The 5,000-nt window shown below is 44.3% G+C and overlaps 1 protein-coding gene across 3 annotated transcripts in view; it reads right to left on the reverse strand.

Annotated features, from left to right (window-relative positions):
* bdnf (brain-derived neurotrophic factor) overlaps positions 1-5,000 on the reverse strand; it is a 23,318-nt gene that overhangs the window by 8,180 nt on the left and 10,138 nt on the right. The window contains exon 1 of one of the 3 annotated variants that reach the window (XM_062524664.1): positions 3,204-3,482. The exons of the other annotated variants lie outside the window; for them this stretch is intronic. The gene's annotated coding sequence lies outside the window, so the exon portion shown is untranslated. Of the gene's footprint in view, positions 1-3,203; positions 3,483-5,000 lie in introns of those variants that run through there. 3 annotated transcript variants of the gene reach the window in all.

Raw genomic sequence — 5,000 nt, forward strand, 5'->3', positions numbered from 1 at the left:
AGCAATCCCAGTTTTCAACACTTCTGGCACATCAAAGACACACACAAGATCCTGCTTGTCATTTGCACTTCAGATAACTCAACCAGGCCTGACAAAGGGCGCATTTCACTTCATAAAGCAGTTTTTGTGTGCAACCCCTTCTTGCTTGTGCCTGCTAACCATGCACACTGCTACATTGCCCTCAAGGTGTCTGTTGTATCACTGTCAACAACACAGAAAAAAAACACAGTGTAGAGGGGAGGAAAGATAATCCCTAAAATATTAGTGCCGTTGGATAATTAATCTAAGTACACAGAGCGCTTTGCCAAAGTTTGGCTCGTGTGATTGATCTGTTGTTTGGCATGGCTCTATGGTCTTTGACATGAGAAAAGCGGCAGTGTGCACCTGTTCATTTGTGTTCCGCCAGGCAGGTAAGGCAGGGCGGCCGGCTGGCTGGCTCACCTTTGCGTGGCTTGTCTCGTGTGTCTCTGTTTGCTCATGTCTCCGAGCTATTAACACAAACTCCACTCATAGCTGACAAAAGAGTCCTGAGATAGAAACGAGTTTATCCCCGAGCTCTCTATGTCCCCAGGAGCACTAGTGGAAAATAGTTGCCAACCATCCCTCAGTGTCAATTACAAGCTATAGAATAAATAGAAAAAAAAACAAATTCAAGAGTAGAGTCGCACAGCACACCCCATCTCCATTCCTTACAAGCTCAGATAGTATTTCTGTACGCAATTCTGAACTTTGTATACTGTAAGGTTATCGATTACGACATTTACTTCATATCTCCACATGACATTCACAATTCTCTCTGCGCCACCCATATGACTAGTAGACCAGTGTGAAGTAGGCCTAGACGGACACTGAGGGAGCCTATCAAGGCATGGCAACAATTTGGAGGAGTTTAAAGCGCACCTCCTGACAGCGACTTCACACTAAGTGTTGCAAGGTGTATTTTGGACCTTTCCATGGTGACAGACAGTATCTCGACAATCAATCTCGTACAGCTGCTTGCCTCGTGGACTGATGGGACAGTCTCGAGCAAAGCGCGTCCCGCTGGTCCTATTAGTTCCAATTTATTCCGAGGAGCAATTCTGTGCTCGCATGCCTTCTAACTGACTCACCCATTCTCACCGTCCCATCCCAAAAACACCTGCGCAATATTCTCTGGCACACACACGCAAACGGTTCCACTCGCATACTTCTCGCTGTCTAATGACGGACCATCCCATTGCCAGGAGCTACATTTCAAACAGTTCGCACGGGGGGAAAGACCGTGGCAAAGCAACACCAAAACATCGAGCATCAGTAAGCATAACTGAAAGCGCCCTCGCTTCTAATCGAGGTGCAAGCCTTTCGGCGGAGGGAGGTGGGGGGGCAACTCCGCAAATTAAACATTCGCGTTTGTTATTATTTATTCATAGCGCACCGGTCTTCGCGTAATAGGAGAAAGGACAGGCATTCACAAGATCGGGACGCATCCTCCAGAATGTGTATTTTTTTCTTTGTTGAGTGCTGTTTTCCGCATCGTTTCCCCCTCTCTCCGGTGGGTTTCCATCGCGCCCTAACAATATTCAAAGGAATATTACACGCTCGTCATTAAAATAAAAAGATCAAATCTATTAAGATATCACACTCAGTGTAGATGTTCATTGTGTGAGATGAACTGCGTCCTTAATATCAAGCCAATAACATTGAGTAAAGGACTGTGAAACATCTTCGGCTCCACTTTGAAGAACAAGCCAATCGAAAAAAACACGCAGACGGACTTTGCCAGGACCATGCAGTAGATGGCGCATTTGTCTGTGTAAATCGCAAAGACACCGAAGCCCAGCTTAAGGGCCAAACAAGCTGTAGTATGTCAGCCATACACACACACACACACACACACACACACACACACACACACACACACACACACACACACACACACACACACACACACAAACACGAGCTGCTGGTGGGGCAAGGCAAACTGACAACCATGGACATACGGACAGACAGCCAACCATTCTCTACTGCAAAACACTGCAGATTTTATTATAAGTTCACTGTGTAATACGTTCATCTAATACAGCTAAACAGTGTTGCATGACCTATTGAATGTGTTCATCTTCGATTCTAAATTAGGCTACACACTGAGCAAGCATTTATTTTTAAAAAGAAAAACTTTGCTGGTCACGATTCCATCACCCACGATTTGGTGCACTCTGAAATCCGAGGTGTCTTCTCAGATTCCGTGTATGGGGAACTTTTCTAGATCGTCACGGCTGTCTAGATAGTTGGGGTGATACGGAACGGAAACATACGAACAAGTCTATATTTAGCTTCGCATCCACTACATATTCCTTGCTCATCATACATATACACGTCTGACGACACATATTGAGATTATCACGAGTTTACATCACAACTCAGAATGGGAGTTTGTATCCCAAAGATTCATCTTCGCGTTGTCATCTTGTCCCGTTTGTAGGAGACCTAGAGTCAACACCAGTAGGTAAACCTATGCGTAAGGTCTCAAGTTTCCAATGAAGACTTAATGAGCACACCAAACTAAAAAATGTTTAACATAAGCATTTTTCTTCCAGTGTGTGAGAGACAATCACTTTAACTACCGATTATAGTTTCCAGTACGAGCAAAAAGCCATCGGACAGTCATCATATATCTCCACGAAATTCCACTAATGCTTTTCAGTTCTGACACCGCATATTTTATTAACGCAAAGATGGGTTAAGGTTGCAGGCTAGAAATACCGATACCTACAGTATGTGATTTGGGATACACGAACTGATAGTTAAGGCAACAGCCATCTGTAAATTGCTGTTAGAAAAGTCGCATGATATGCATTTTAGTGATATTCAGCATTCAGTATGATTCTACATTGCAAGACGCTTTTGACGCCAAGAGCTCATTTGGATAGTCAAGCAAAAAGGACAGAAACGTCGACCAGCACTGCCTGCACTGACCCCTTTCCTGTTGCACATTAGAAATTCTATCAACATAATAACGGCGTTTCTTATTAATGAACGCGAAGATAAGGTTTCACCCCGCTCTTTCAAACTGCGCCCGAGTCGGTACCTTTCCCGGGGACACCACTTGATTACTTCTAGTTGAACTCCGCCGTCTGCTTTCCCAAGATTTGAAAAAACAAAAAAACAAAAACAAAAACAAAAAACACTATGAAAGTCAAAGAAAACCAGGCAACACAGCCTACCTCTTACTGTCCAGTCGTAAAAGAGACCAATCAACAGGATCGAGTCATCTGGGATGTTTTGGAGAACGCGCTGCGTAATTGTTATGATTATTTCGTTGTATTTCCCTTCCGTTTTCTCCTGGCTGCTTCAAGTTGTGTCTTCAGCTTTGGAGCAAATAGATTAAATTATTGATGGTGGAAATTGCATGGTTGAGGTAACGGACTCCCATGACTGAGCGTATCCTTTGCGGATGGGTTTAGGCGGAAGGGGTGCATGCTAGCACACAAGACGTTGCGCGACCGGAGACCTCTTGAGCTTGAAATGACGACTTCATAGCGCGCAACTACAGTAGGCTAACTAACTCCGGCGTGACGTTGCAACATGTGACTCCACTACCGGCTGATGCTCGCCAACCGAGTCGAGTGCATGAGTCTGAAGTAACATCGGAAAGTCTCCGCGTACCCACCCCCCGCCCTTCGTCAACCATTCAACATCCCCGCGCGTAATGCTTACAGAATGCTAAAGAAATACCGCGTTTTCCTCATCCTGGATGCGGGCGTACCAGGTGATGGTGCCCGAACGGAATGCTATCTTTGCATTTGCTGCAAAAAATATATATCTTCGTGGGTATTCCGGTTTGGCGGACCGGGACAGGAAGATCCGTCGGCGCAGAATAATCCACGCTATCAAGTTTACCAGTACCGTATCACTTTGCAGCTTTGGTCACCCATGTTCTCAACTACATGTCTGGTGAATTCTTCATGGTAGCAAATACTAGAAAGACACAGCAACTACAAACAACAACACACACATCTCATTTGTTTCTGCATTTCGTTGTCTTTGCGCTTGTACTCTGCTCAATGACAGTATAGTTGTATCTAAAGTTGAATCTAATTTGCGGTTATACTGCGCATTCAGTATGGAGGCTTTATAGAAATCCTAGTTCGAGTATTACTTCGGACAGTTGAGTCATTTGGCCACAGGACGGATTATAAGGTTCCATAACAAACTGAACTCAATTCTAAAATCAGTTATCATTTTATAGAATCGGGGCCATATATTTGCATTTCTTTCGACATGTAGTTAGATTGTTTTACATTATTTGGTTTTACGTAGGGCAGCTTTTGTCCAATTCTGCTGTCTACACAGCTGCTTTTTGAACCATTGAAATTTCCCCGTCAAAAGCAAAAACGTGTATGCTCATGATAGTCATACTACTCGTTTTAAGCAGGTTATTCTAATTCAACATGTGACAGACGATAGGTTACAAATACATACACGGACAAAAAAGCAAATACCTGACAGTGGTATTAGGTAAGTATATTTTCACCTGTATGTATGGATCAAGGGATATGAGCGTTTTCTTGTGGTTATAAATAGGGCCAGTATCAGTCTTTTTGTCATTGTTGAATGGAGCTGTCTAGAGTTCCCTAGTCCCTTTAGCTGACGGATAGTAGATCATCATCTGAATTGGATATTTCATCATTGTGAGTGTAGAAAAGGTGTGCTTCAAAGGTACGCGTCCCCCTCCTCTCCCACCTGGCGTCCCGCTCGCCACATCAACAGTCTAGGCAGTAACGGATCTCCACAAGCTGCCATATCTTAGCCCTTTGTCAGCACTCTGACAGATCCCCCCTCCCTCAGTCACACACACACACACACACACACACACACACACACCAACTCTGATATAATGCACCAGATGTTGGTTGTTCTGCACCACCCTCTCAATCTATAGAAAATGGGTGTGTTAGTGTGTGTGTGTGTGTGTGTGTGTGTGTGTGTGTGTGTGTGTGTGTGTGTGTGTGTGTGAGCAT

This window comes from Sardina pilchardus, chromosome 21, assembly GCF_963854185.1.
Source record: "Sardina pilchardus chromosome 21, fSarPil1.1, whole genome shotgun sequence".
Lineage (NCBI taxonomy): Eukaryota > Metazoa > Chordata > Actinopteri > Clupeiformes > Clupeidae > Sardina > Sardina pilchardus.